At 31.6% G+C, this 14,242-nt stretch overlaps 1 protein-coding gene across 2 annotated transcripts in view; it reads right to left on the reverse strand.

Moving 5' to 3' along the window:
• The window catches only part of LOC106615678 (probable serine/threonine-protein kinase yakA), an 80,243-nt gene that overhangs the window by 47,721 nt on the left and 18,280 nt on the right, over positions 1-14,242 (reverse strand). For both annotated transcript variants that reach the window (XM_014231995.3, XM_036376224.2), the window contains exon 2: positions 10,677-10,777. The gene's annotated coding sequence lies outside the window, so the exon portion shown is untranslated. The remainder of the gene's footprint in view (positions 1-10,676; positions 10,778-14,242) is intronic.

Raw genomic sequence — 14,242 nt, forward strand, 5'->3', positions numbered from 1 at the left:
TGCATAACAATAAAAAATTTTAATGCAAATCAATATCATCACTATTTCACTTGCCACCAACATTGCTTCGGTTACGTATCAAATGTAACTGTAAACCGGCGTTGCAACAAATGCAGTGCCATGCTAATTTTGCCGCCTCATCGATTGCCGTTACATTGCCACGTCCATACCGGTGTGTATTGTTGCAATCGCGCATAGTTGATGATATTAAATTTTTTGTTGTTGTAAATGTCTTTGAAAAACACTGCGCAAACGCATCCATTGAAGCCACTTAAACTGATTTCTTCATTAGAGCGTTTCGCTGAAGCGGCGCTTTGCTGTCCGCCAATGCATATCCGCATCGCTGAGCCATTAAAACAACAGCTAAAATATTATCTTTATGGCATGTGGCTAAGATGCGCCGGCGCAATAGTGGCTTTTTAAGGTTGGTTGCGCATCAAATTTGGTGCTGAAGTTGCATTTTTTTCAGTTTATTTGTTCGCTTTGTTGTTGTTTTGTTCATAAAAGTGCATTTCACCGATTTTGTAATATTTTTTGTTCGCTTTGTTATGTTAACGGTAAATATTAGGTGTAGTCTCGGCAATGTCGTAAGACGATTATATGATTATTTCAATCAAATATACCGATTTTTTAATTGATTTACATTTCCAATTTAATTGCATAATATGTAACTCAGCGTATTTGAAATACGAAGTTGTTGTAAAAACAAAAACAATAAATTGACAAAGATTTAAGCAATATATATTCTGTCGAACAACAGCTATAGAGCTCGATCGATATTTGCAACGAGAAGGAAGAAATGTGAGGAAGGGCTGGATAATACCATCTCGAAATAGAATCTCAAAGATCTTATTAGACTTCTTGAGGTTGCATTAGTGCATCCATACCGTTGCAGATGTCTTCTAGAAAAAACATTTTAACAAATGGTTCACTAAAATCTTGGAAGATAAATCGGTTTTGGATTATACCAGCCAAAAAAGTTTCTCCAAAATGTCCGCATTGTGTACACTCTACTACTTTTGCTCCAAGAACTTTTTCGAATATATGATAGAGTCTAGGCGAGGGTAAAATGTTTTTGCTGGGATAATATCTTCGTTTTATAAGAAAAAAGCATGGCCTTATAAGTGATATTATATTTCCATCATTTCGGTCATACATTTTTACTTTGTATCAATACAGTAAAGCAATAGGGGTATTCATAACAGCTTTGTTAATTCGTTAGTCGTTATTCGATAGTTTTTACGTGCATTTTATTTTTGTAAAATTAACAGAATATCGCTATACTGACTAACGAAGTACCAGTTTGGTAAGCGTGATAATTTGTTTTGCTGCTTACTGCAAAATAATTTAGACAAATTTTACAGAAATAAGTACTTAATAAAAGTGAATCAGCTATTTTGGAACAAAATGTACCACACTACCGGGATAGAGCTAAAATTACAGGGATATTCACACCAGCTTTATTAATGTGTTAGTCGATATTCGGTAGTTTTTTAAGTGCATTTTGTGTTTGTAAAATTAACGGACTATCGTTCTACCGAGTAACACAGTACCAGTCTGGCAAACTTGATCATTTTTTCGTTACTTGGTAACATCATTTCAGCTGTATATTTTGCGACGTAGCCTAAACAAATAAATTTTATGCTCGCTACAAAATAATTTTAGACAAATTTTTTAAAATTAAGTATTAAATAAAATTGAATCAGCTGGTTTGGAACAAAATATACCACACCAGTCAGATGGAGTAAAGCGTATGTTCACATTAAAATGTTTTAATGAAATATCAACTAACGAGTTACCAGATTCACATATTCGATCTGAATACCCCTAATATACAATATGCTAAAGTTATAAATATACTTTTGTTCAAAAAGATATGATTTATAGTGTAATTATTTTGTCATTATAATCATTAAAGATTTTTATTAGTGATCAAGAGCATGTGAAAGACCCTCAATAACCACACTTTAATCTCAAAATAATATCTATATAATTCACCTTTTAACATATCTAAAAAAAATTTCTAGCTTCCAATTGACCCAATTTTTTTTTCATTTTGTACTCATACTTCTAATAAGTAAAAATATTAAAAAACAAGTAAGGAAGTTCTAAGTTCGGTTGAATATTTTATACTTTTTTTTTTACTTACGTCAGGTGTTGACAAAATTGTATATTAAAGGAAGTATTGATCCGATACAATCCATTTTTGACACAAAAACATACTATTATCGACAGTTTCATTTGTTTATTTTATTATATGAATTTCAATTATACAAGTATATGTAACACACTGACCGATATTTTCGGTAAAAAGCCAACTAAAAGATTACGCCCATCTACAATATAAACCGTCTTACGGTACCAAGAAACATGTGTACCAAGTTACTATTGTATATCTCAATTTTTACGGACGGACAGACAGTCACCTGGATTTCAACTCGTCTCGTCATCCTGATCATTTATATGTATATAATCCTATATTTAACTCGATTAGTTTTAGGCGATACAAACAATCGTTAGGTGAACAAAACTATTATGCTCTGTAGCAACATGTTGCGAGAGTATAAAAATTAATAATAATCACCGGATGACTATTTTGCGGTCAGAAATTTAATTTCAAAGTGAACTAAGCAGCGCAAGCGTAGAGATAATTAAATAAATAAGAACAGCAAAAGGTATAAAATAATAACATGATTTTTTACGTTATATATTAGTGTAATACTAAATGAACATAATCCAAAATTTGCGAGCGAAAAAATTATTTTAAAAGTTTCATATGATAGAAGTGGTTTAGAAAATAGTTTATTTTAACTTTATTTCTGCTTAGCATTTAGCAAAATCTTTCAACCTGAGTCTTTAGTAATTAAAAAAATTAAGTAGTTACTAGCGTTGCAAATTTGCTGATTAAAAGTTTTTATATTAAAAATTAAAAAAATTAAAAAACACCAATATAAATAGATTTTTAATTTTCAGTTCCGATTTTTGAATTAAAAATTAAATTTTAAGCATTCCCTCGAAAAAATTTGAATCAAAAATAAAAAACTTAATTTTTAAACAAAAAATCAGAACCAAAAAACAAAAAAAATTTAAAATTAAAGAACGCCTTCATGAAATAATTTAAAAATTAAAGACACAGTTCTTTTGATTTGTAACAAAAAAACTTGGAAGTAACATTTTTTCCAATGATTATGGTTACATTTTTTTTTTTTTAATATTTCAATCCGGTATTTTGAATTAGAAATTCTAAATTATTTTTAATGAATATTTTCGGTATTACAAAATAAACAAAAACGCATTAAGGTTCCGTGTTTTGTGCTATATAAGTAACTTAAAGCAGAATTTGGATCAATATGTATATATATATTCCTTCCTATATTTATTTCTATTCATTCTCATTGAAGTTCTATTCTACAATTATATTAGTTACAAAGTGAACATAGCTGAGTGCATACAGCTATCAAAAGTGTAGATTTTATCTAGTCTGAACCCAAGTTCATTAGAGCATAAATAACAACAATAAAAAAGATAAAGAAAAGGAAAATTTGTAGTAAGAAACTCACATCCAATAAATACATTTTAACCTATGATACAATGCATGGCCAAGCAGTAGCCTTCTTTGAAAGACAACCAGCTATGAAAAGAAAATAGAGGCATATAATGATAATTAATTGTTTTGACTACGCTGCGGTCATTTGGCACACAAAGCTTGTAATTATTATAAGCTTTCATTGTATATGGTATATGTTTGAGTGCTTTGTTCCTTTAGAAGCACTAGGTCAATGCGCACACACCCGTCTCTTTTGTAGCGGTCGAATTAGCGGCTGACTGACACCAGACACTTTTAGATTATCAATGGAAATTTAGTACGCGCCTGAAAATAATTATAGCTAAATAAATATTTAATAAATTGAATGGGTGTGTGGATATTAGTTTCATTTCGCAGTTGCTCTGTTCTCATTATTACTCAATTTTATATTTATGTTTATGATCACACGTGATTTGAAGGACATAAGTAGTTTGTGTATAAAGTATACGCCTTGGATTACTTTTACAGCATACATATGTATGTATATTTTATAGCTAACGCTGTAAGTCAAATGGGCTTAAGTCGACTTTACGTGATAATTTAAGTTATTCTATGCGAAATCGCTGTTACATGTTATCATATCATACTTGTAGGTTTATTTTTAACAATACTTCACATCAAACAATTTCTTTAAAATGGAACAATGTAATTTTTAAAATTTAAAATAAAAGCTTTAACTTATGCCTACTGAAGCCACTCTTTGAAAATGATATGTACAAGTATATGCATAATTTTACTTAAAATATAATACCAAGCTATGCGTCCCCTCTACAACTATACCGATTTCTGTAAAGTACTAAAATACTAATAAGGTCTAGCAAAACCAAATTCATTATTATAGCCTGAACCGCGGAAAGCCTATAAAATATGTGCATAAATGATCAGGTGATGAGTCCATATTCGTCTATATATACGCAAACTAGCCGCTCAGTTTTTGAGATATCGATCTGAAATTTTGCAGACGTCCATTTCCAAGAAGCTGTTTATTTGTGGGAACCGCCGATATCGGGCCACTATAGCACGCAGTCGCCATACAAACTCTTGAAGTTCTCGTATGAAAAGCTATTTATTTGACAATATATCCATACGAAATTTGGCAAGGAATATTTTCAAAACCAACGGTGCAATCTACGAATAACTTGTTTCAGATCGAACCACTATAGCATATAGCTGCCATACAAATTTAAGGATTAAAATCAAGTCCTTGTATGGAATTTTTCACCAACAAAATCATTCAGCATAGACAGGAACAGGTAGTAATCGCTTGGTGGCAGGTACGGGGTATATGGTGATTGCATAAGAAGTGCCTTATTTAAAAAGTTTTAAACGTTTTTGTTTTATTTTGCAATTTAGCTCCCGAGCCATCGAAACAATGCACATGTCATGGTCTTGACGACTTTCATTAAGTTATAAATAATATATACAGGATTTCGTTTTCAACCATGAAAAATAAACAACTCAACTCTTACGAAAGCGCTACTGTCAGATAAACTGAACTAATTATGTTCTCAAATCATTCATAACATTAGTCTTTTTTGTTATTTATCAATGTCAGCACAAGTACTTTTAACTGCCGATAACTGTATAAATTTTTACCACTCCCACCTGTTATTAACTCTACATAATTAACCATATTCATTCATAATTACTATTTTGAAATGAATTTGCACCCGAAATCTAATTAAAGTGCCGTGTTCTTATTTATTTTATAGAAAAAATAAAATTAATGATTATTAAAAATAAAAGTGTATTTTGAAACAATTTTATGCAAAGTAATTATTATCAAGAAAAAACTTCAAAAACCAATGCTTTCTGCGCATTAACAAAAGAAATGAAGGTACATATGCACTAATGGGTAAATATGTATATTCAGATAAGTATTTAATGTATTTATTATGTGTTGCTTTTCGTTCATAATTTCGTTTCACAAAGCTACACGAAACATATATACCTGTATACATATATGTAATTGCTTCGTTATATATACATATATATACATATATATATATATACATAGGTACACCAATGGTTCTGCTTAACTGGCCAACCAACAAGAATAACAAAAACAATCATAAGCGCAACAAAAACCACAAGCTGACCGAATCAGTGCAAAATGGAATTGAACAAAAAAGCGTTAAATTAAGCAAAAATATTTCTATTCATAAACATCTTTCCATACCATGACTACTTGTAACAACAACAACAACAAATAAGCACACATATTACATATTTGCGATTATTTTGCGAAATAATTTGCTGCTTCGCTGATTCCATCTCGCATAGTTGCTTGGACTTTGGTATATTGTTGTTGTAATTGTTTCGTTGATCGTTCATTTTTCGCCGCAAGCGAAATGGTAAAACGCAATGAGAATTATCATTATAAAAAAACATTGGACAACAGTTATGTTTTAATATACAAAAACAATATGGAATAATCTCGCCTTAAATTAGTGCGCTTTGGTTTCGCACTTCTGCGGCAAGTTTTGTACTATATTTATTCTTTTCTCGTGTTGGATTAACTATTTTTCAATTTGTTGCGGTTATAAATTAAAATAATTACGAAAATATAAAAGTAATTAAGTCAGTCGATGATGTGGCAGAGAGTGGTTCTCGATAGTAAGCTATCTATCAACCAAGCGTGGCAACTATAACAATATTTTGAATTGCGTATGGCTACTGATCTGAGCATACTTGAAATCATCTTATGTGACGGCCTGTTGATTAGGGATTTTTTAGGATTTTCTTTTTACAACCAGTAAACAGATAGAGTTTTACGTTTACAATATTAACATTTAATAACATATATTTCGACATTTCAAATATAAATTAAGCTAAAAATATTGTGTACAACATAAGTTACAGTGTTGTGAATACCCACGCCTCGAAAAATGGGCTCACAGATCCTCCACGATTCCGGCTGATTGGCTTATCAGCAACAAAAAAAATTAGAGGCGTTTTAATCTGCAAGCCCAATCCATGGAATGAACTATTATCAAATGAATATACCAAAAATTGGACTTTTGGTAAATATTTGAAAAAAAAAAGTTGCAGATTCTGCGTTTTTTAATTGTTTTTTGTTATAAAAAATCGAAATTTTGCGAATTTTCGATTGATAATAGTTAATTCGATCCGTTTACATACCCTACAAATTTCAAGTTATTCGGTCAAGCTATTTTTGAGATACGATGGAGGAAAGTTTGCAAAACACAGTTTTGAAAAAAAAACGCGTTAAAAGTTTTAAGTTCACTTAGAACAGCTCCTTCTTCTAGCAGCTGTATCTTTAAAACGACTTCCATATTTTAAAAATCGCTTTACTACTGTATTTTTAACATGTTAAGAAAGCAATTTATGAAATAAAAAATAAATTGCATTATATGGGATGATCCCCTTAAGTGTAGCCGTACAGTTGAATCACAGCTATCAGTTCATCTTTTTTTCTCAAAACTAAATTTTTCAAATTGGTTGCAGATGTAACTCAAAATTAAGAAAAAACTTTGATTACACCGAAGATATAATACCCTACAAAAGTGCATTTTTTGTTGCATCAAAGAGTATAATTGAATTGGATCGGTAATTTCAAACGGCAGCTGGTATATGCTATACTCGTAATTGTCTGATCGGAACAATATATTCTCTGAGATTGTAGCGTTGCTTTGGACAATAATCTATACCAATTTCGCGAAGGTACCTTGTCAAATAACAAAGTTTTCTATACTTTAGTTTGATCGGTCAGTTATGTTGCAATTATATTCTATAGTTATCCGATATCGGCATTTCCGACAAACAAGCAGCTTCTTGATCTAGTTTAGATCGATATCTCAAAAACTGAGAGGCTAGTTCGAGTATATACAGACGTATGCACAGACGGATAGCGCGACGAACAAAGAGACGGGACTAAATCGACTCAGCTAATTTCGACGTTTCCTTTTGGGTGTTACAAACATCGTGGCAAACTTAATATACGCTGTTCAGGTTATAAAAAAAATTCCAAAAATTCGTTTCCACCAACTATTACAAGAAAAACAATATATCAATTTTGGTAAATTATTAAATTATTAATTTAAAAATATTCGTAAATAAATAAAAAATAGGAAAGGTATAAATAAACCTTAAACATATCCAACGTATTCGTACTCCAAAATTTATAAAAAACTTCTTGAGAAGTTGCTGATTTTAACATTTCTCTGTACTATAAAAAAGGATAGGAGTAATACATAATATTCTGAATATAACGAATGTCGACTTAGTTGCCTATTACCAGTAGTCGATTGCCATTCATAATGCAAATTGGTAATGATGTAATTGGAAAACAAAGTGCGAAATTACACAAGCCCTTTTTTTTAGAGCTCTTAAAATGTGTCATTGCATCCTGTTGCTTTATCCATTATTGAGGTATGAAGCCTTTGAAAAACTTTCCGTAAAATATTTAGTTGATTTTTCATACGTTTTACTGGAAATCATTAAGTGAGAGCTATACTATGTGCTAATGGTTCTAAAGAAGATTTAACCCATGCTGTTCATGGAGTTCTCGATCATACAGAATCAAGTTAGTACTTATTTATACTATATGTAATTTATTCATTCGAAAAACTTAAAATCGAAAGATTATTATACGCAGGATTCGATCACAAGCCCATACATTTTCCAGTAGCCTAAATCAAAATTGAAAATTTGTGGTACGACTTATTAATTAAAGTTGAAACATTTCGTTAAAAAAAATGTTTGAAGCGGCCAATTTACGCGATAATCAACTTCGCTAGTGTGTGTACGAATTTACTTATAATTTCTGTATTTCTGAATTTCTGGCAACACTGATGACATTTATTGCATTTTGAAATCGAAGTCGAGATCTCTCAATGACGAAAGCAAAACACTAAGTTCGATTTTTCCAACCGAATCAAGCATTCATATTATTTTTAGCATGATAAACTATCTTTGTCTCCTTCGATTTTAAACTAAAAACAACCTTGTAAATTTCCTTACTGAATCAAAAAAAACTATCTGCCACACGCGCACCTAATTAAAGCTGTTGCAATCTGCTGCCAAATTGGGAATAACTCAGGAAAAGAGGCTGATCTCAAGTGCGCGCTGAAAAAACTCAACGCAGACGATATTTCCATTTTAGTCAATTTGCCACTGACCTTCCACAACATGCCTCAAGGTTATTGCAATAGCTACTTTACGACCGCGACAGCGACGGCGTACAACTTTTTCATGCTATCAAGCAGTGCCGCCGCACAGCGAATTGGAATTCTGTGTCGCACCACACTCACACACATACAAATTTATGTGCATATGTAAAAATGTAAATAAAAATGGAGGCAAGTGTGATTTGGGTGTGTGTGTGTGTGTGTGTGTGTGCGTTCCTGAGAACGTTGATGCTCGTAAAAATGTCGCATCCGTTAGCTTCATTTCCAATAATGGACTGTTGCATGGCAGCTTGTTGGCATATTATATGCGTTGTTGGCCGCCAAGGTGCGCTCGCTGTCTTCCGCGGCGATTTGTTGCCAACAATGTGTTGACGATGTGTTGCCTGATACGCAAGCATAGCTGCTACTGCTGCAATCATTATTGTTGTTGTGATTTTTGTTGTTGGTTTTATTGTTGCTGTTTATATTATTCAACGGCATGGAAATTTTCTCTCGCAGTGATTACAACCACAACAACAACAAGTTGCTGGCACGGCAAGTGTGTCAGTGCGGTCGGGAGCCACTTCCACTTTTGCGCCGGCGCGCAATTACTGGCCACCACACGAGTGGCAAATATACACATGTAAATGCGTTGCATGGAAATTGCAGCAGTAAATACTGGCAATAGCAACAACAGCGGCAATGGTTTTTAAGCGACAACCTGTTGTCCTCTCATCGCTAATATTTTTATGATCTGAATGCCTTTTATTATTTTTAGTTTTCCTGCAACTACATTTATGAAAAAAAATATTTTTTGTGCTTCGGCAAAAATTTAATTTCTATTTTTCTTTTTGTGTGTGTGAATTTTTGTTGACTTCTGGGTTTCCTCTTAACTATTTATTTGCTGAAAAATCATGTTAATTTCCTGTCGCTTGCATTTTAGTGTCAACTTTAGTTAGCACAACAACAAGTATAATTAATAGCGCTAACAAGTATATGGGGAAATCCGGAAAAGCTGAAATTTCCACTCAAGTTGAAGGAGGTCAGTGGAGTAGGCGCTTCGTAAAATAAATATTAAATATTAGTGGGTAATTTCCAGTTTGGAAAATATTTAAATTCACGAACGAGAATTAGAATGAGAATTAGAGCTAAAGAAAGTAAGAAAATTTGTATTCTGTAGCAAAATGTAGAGTAGTCGTAATTTTGGCTTCGATGATAACAAAAACGTTTATACTAAAATATTTTAGTATAATGCTGTAAGTGTGAACCATTTTATTTGTATATTTAAATAAAACAAAGTACTTCTCAGCAACCTTTTTATACTTGTAGTAGACCAAACAGTCCATATCGACTAAAAACTGTGTAACTGCTCTTTTTTGGATTTAGTAGTCCACATTGAAAAATCCTCAAAACTCGGTAATATGTATGAGCTGAACGTCTATATATATAATATTATATATATATTTGTATTCAGAGGATATACATAGGATCAATCCTTAGCTCCTAAATTTAACAGAATCTACCATATATATATATATAATTATATAATAAGTGCGACGTCTTGCTTTCTTAATTCTGCCTTCGAAAGTATAAACTATGAAGATCTTATACGAATTTATAGCAATATTGTGAAGACCTTTTAGAAGACAGCAGACAACGAAAATTTTAAGAATTTTCTTACGGAAACAAAATTAATTTCAGAACCAAAAATTTGACTTATTTTCGAGCAAAAAATATAATATATCTGGAGAAGTTTTTTTTTTCAAATCAACCGGATATGCATTTGTAGAACAAACAACTTAAGATAATAAGGCAACACAGAAGATGAATCAAAATTGATAGAATACAAATCTTTAAGAACATAACTAAACCTAAAAGAGTTTGAATCCTAAATATATGTTATATGTTTATTTATTTAAAAATATATTTTAGTTAGTTATAAATTTTAGAAAATAACTCACCTTTAAGATTTATAATACCTTATTAATAAATCTTATGGGGTTTATAAATCTGTTGCTCCAAAAATAATAGCGTATTTTAAACAAATACGTTAGTTTTTTCACTGAAATTAAAAAAAGAAAAGAAAAAGTCCAATTAGGGGTAAAATAATAACATTTGTTTTATTGTATCGTATTGTATAGTTCTTATAAAAATTTGAGTTAGAGTGATAATTAAAAAAAAAAATTTTGAATTAAAAAAGTAAACAAAATTATTTACCTGTGACATTAAGTCGAATTAAGTAAAGGGATGAATTTGAAATTATTATGAAAACAAGAAAAAACGTTAACTTCGGTTGCGTCGAAGCTATAATACTCTTCACAAATACAAAGGCCCCTTACAAGAACTTGATTCCGAACGTTCAATTTGTATGGCAGCTATATGATATAGTTATCTGATCTGACCAATTTCTGTGGAGAATAATTTGTTGCCTTAACTAATAATCCGTGCCAAATTTCATGAAGATACCTCGTCAAATGAAAGAGTTTCCCATACAAACACTTGATTCCGATTGTTCAATTTGTATGGCAGCTATATGCTATAGTGGTCCGATATCGGCCGTTCCGACAAACGAGCAGCTTCTTGGTAAGAAAAACACTTGTTCCAAATTTCAGATCGATATCTCAAAAACTAAGGGATTAGTTCGCGTATATACAGACGGACGGACGGACAACGGACATGGCTAAATCAACTCAGCTCGTCACGGTGATCATTTATATATACACTTTATATGGTCTCCGCCGTTTCCTTCTGGGTGTTAAAAACTCCGTGGCAAACTTAATATTCCCTGTTCAGGGTATAATGATATCACACCACTTGATCATATATGACTCGGGCTGATCGAAAAATTATAAAATATTTTCACGTTTTTTAGTATAAATCTTTATTATCGTCCTAAAAATAGGGTCATGAGCCAATGCAAGCATGTTAAGGCCTAATCGAATTTTTCATACACTTGTCTTAATCCACGGTTGGGATAGCCTTCGGCTCTTTTTTGGAGTGCCATTCCACTCCATTGGTCACCAATAATGATGCATAGGATGAATGAAACGTACTCATCTTTTCTGTCAAGTATATCTCTTCGATCTCTACTCGACTTGCACCTTTGCAAGAGATTCAGCTATTTTAGCACGAGTCTAGACTGTCACACTTCATACCCGATGCATTGACTAAAATGTTTTGATTCGATCCATAAGAGATGTTGAAAACCTCTATTATCTCTTTGATGCCAACACGATGATTTCTAAGCATTGTTTATTTAACTTTTTAGATGTTACGGATTCCTTAGTCGTGATTTTAGTAAAAACACAAACTTTCAAAAAAAACCTTATCACATTTTTTTCGATAGTAAAATCGGGTTTCTCATTCTAGGAAGAAAATTCGATTCGAATGCAAATGTTTGGCTAGCTAACCCATCTATTTTGAGGTTTAGCACATAGTGGAGGTGAAAACTGAAATTAACTGAATAAAATATACTATCGGCCTAAAAAAGTCTTATCATAATTATCATATTTTTCAAAAAATATATTAATTGGTTGAAATGATTACCAAGTGTATTATAGATATAAGCGAAATGGAATAATAACGTTAATTTAAATAATCGACCAGTATCGACTGCTTTCGTGACCAAATTAAAAGTGAAATAAAAATAAAACAACATACTCATTAAATAATCGGTGTTTAAAGACAGCATTTAATAATAGCACAATAAATTAAAAGTCAATAAAACTGCAATAAATTACAAATTTCATAAATAAAGGTGAGCTCTAGTCGGTATAACGAACACAAAACTGAGAGTTATACTTTTAATTACCCAACAATTAACGATTGTTGTAAGCAATTTACAACAACAACTTTACAATAATAAAGTCACACAGCAAACTAAACAATCTGGACAGCAAGGCGATAATGTCACTAGCAATATTACTGTAAATCAGCGCGAGTAATGGGAATTATATGTACATTAGGGTGAGCCAAAAACAAACTAATAATGAATTTATGAGTTAAAATTAAGCAATATACAGAAAAGAACTTACCCCTACAAAGACAAGATTTTTAGCTTAATATAACAAGGTGTTGGGGAGCTTTCAAAGATTCACATTTAAATAACACGTAAAAAAATATATTTTTCATAAAAATATTTTTTGGATAGAATTTCTTGTAACGCGGATTATTGTAGAGCACAAAATTTTCTAAAGAAATTTCCTCAAGTGATTTTTTTCAGTTCAAAAATTCTTATTTTTAAAAGCTTTAAAAAGCAGTATATAAGTTCATTTAGTTTAACCTATAAATTCAGTGTTAGTTTTCTTGGACTCACTTTAAAGAATATATCGTATATATGTATATGTATATATCTGTAAGTATGTAGCATGTATGTATTACTGTAAAATATGTGTTACGCATTTAATGCACTGTGCGACAATTACCGCCCTCCTTCCCATCCCATTAACTAACCACCGCACAAAAACGCAGCAATTTTGTTGCAATTGTTGCTACTGTAAGTTATTATACAACAGAGCACTTACATGCGAATAACAAAAACCACACTAGCAGCGATAATTTTTGCACAGTTTGCACACATTCAGTTGTTCGCCTTCCCTTTGTGTGTCATTATGAATCTATTAGCCGGCATTTTGCCCGAGGAATGTTGAAATGCCGTAAAGCGAATTGGTTTGAATGCTCAATCGGCGCTTGCCGCGCTCTGAGCTTGCCACTGAAATGTGTGCGTGTGTGTGCGAAATGGCAGTTGAATAAATTTATTGCATTAAAGAAGTGGATTTGATTAAAATTGCCGCAAAAAGAAAAAAATAACATATACTTGAGCTGCATAGAGCGTTCGGCCTGTCAAAGTTGCAGAGCATTTATCGCAAAAAGATAGAAAGATAGCATCTGGCAGAGACAACTGGTCAGTTGATAAATATAAGAACGCAACTACAGACATATTTATCTATAAAGAAAATATTATATTCTTATAGACATATGTATGCATGAATCTATGTAAGGGTATTTTCCAATAAACCGAATTATTTATGCGCGAGTTTGCGCTTCGAGCGACATTAATTGCATTGCAAATGAGCTAGCATTTTTTTGTAATCATTGAGCAACCAGAAAACATAAAAAACATTTGTGCATATTTATATGCGACATAAATCATTCATAATTTGACAAGTATTAATAAATTATACGCAATAAAGAACAATCTAATTATTAAGAGTATGGTTAGAAAGAGAAATATGAAATTGGTATGAATTTAGGCGCAAAAAAAAATTAAATAACTAAATATATATTTCAGTAATATTTTTGGAAATCGTTTTCTTTATATTTGATCTGAATATTAGTTATTTGTTGTATGATGTTTTTATAGGAAAAATACTTAAAATACGTCGGGGTGTTTTTCACACAAATTCACTGTCGTCCTAAATGTAGGCAATACGAAAAACATTACGTTGTACTTACGTACTAATATACGTATATTTTGATGATTATACATACAAAATATTTTCGGATCTGGTCTATATATTTTTTTATT

The sequence above is a fragment of the Bactrocera oleae genome, chromosome 5 (assembly GCF_042242935.1).
Source record: "Bactrocera oleae isolate idBacOlea1 chromosome 5, idBacOlea1, whole genome shotgun sequence".
Taxonomy (NCBI): domain Eukaryota; kingdom Metazoa; phylum Arthropoda; class Insecta; order Diptera; family Tephritidae; genus Bactrocera; species Bactrocera oleae.